Below are 1,186 nucleotides of genomic sequence, written 5' to 3'. Positions count from 1 at the left end.
GAGCTTGTTCATCAGAGTCTGCTGTTGTTGTAACTTCACTGTAGAGGATTATGATGTGTATTACATCTGCAGTGATGTCTGCTGTCTTACCTTCGACACACAGTCCCATTCCTCACCTGGAGCCGCTCTAGCGTGTGACCGTCTGTGTACACAGCAGCCTACAGCGTGATAGGCCATTACTCTGACGTCTAACCAATCAGATCGTGCTGTGGGCGGGACATCAGCTGTGGGCGGGACATCAGCTGTGGGCGGGACATTGCTCCAGACCTCAGAGTGGAAAGTACAGATCAGAGACAAGGCAGCTGCATCAGAGCTAGGTTAACATTTATATTTGATCTATTTTATCGATTATCGGTTGAAAAAAATAATGAAACCTTGCCCGTGCCTAGAGCCAAGCCCGCATCGGAATCATCTAATATGAATAATAGGACTAATGCGAATGAGTTCACTCATATTTTGGTAAGGACATGTCCCCAAACCAACGCTCTTGCATATGTGTATTCTGAAATTATGATGTTTCATTTTATTTTGAATTATTTTGAACTTCTAATTATTAATGAATGAAAATGATTAAAAACATTTACCACCATTAATTGTAATTTCTATTTTATCTGTTAAAATGTAGTGTTGGGCTGTAACTGAGAATTTACTCAATCACTGCATTTGCAGGTACTTATACTGCATAGTTGAAGTGTAATTTGATGCTAATATACTTTGGTATTAGCATGAAAAAAATTTGAAAAACTTTTACTAGTAACAGAATATTTGCACACTGTGGTACTGCTACTTTTATTTAAGTAGAAGTTCAAATATTTTATTATTAGAGCCATTCTTAGTAGTTTTTATATTTCCTTTACAGCACTTTGGAGAACACTTACAAAACACAGTTTCTTTATTCGCATCATCACCAATAATAATATTAATAATCACAGTAAGTTGCTGGTTTTACGTCAGTGATGATTTATTTGCCTGTAATAATCAGACCACTGTCACACTGGGCAGAGCCGTCGTCTAAACTCAGACGTTTGACATCTTACATTCAGTTACAGAAGTTGTAGTTGGTGAGAAGGAGAAACTCAGAAGCTGCAGCAGATGAGGCTCTAACTGTTCTCAGTGTTTCCATAACAACAGCCTCTGATTCTCTGCTGAGCTTCAGTCAGTGACTCACTCATGTTCATCAGCTGAT

The sequence above is a fragment of the Seriola lalandi genome, unplaced genomic scaffold (assembly GCF_002814215.2).
Source record: "Seriola lalandi dorsalis isolate HSWRI2012SDOR001 ecotype SW California unplaced genomic scaffold, Sedor1 jcf7180002054951, whole genome shotgun sequence".
NCBI classification, from domain to species: domain Eukaryota; kingdom Metazoa; phylum Chordata; class Actinopteri; order Carangiformes; family Carangidae; genus Seriola; species Seriola lalandi.
The sequence above is the reverse complement of the archived record's forward strand: the minus strand, read 5'-3'. Positions refer to the sequence as shown.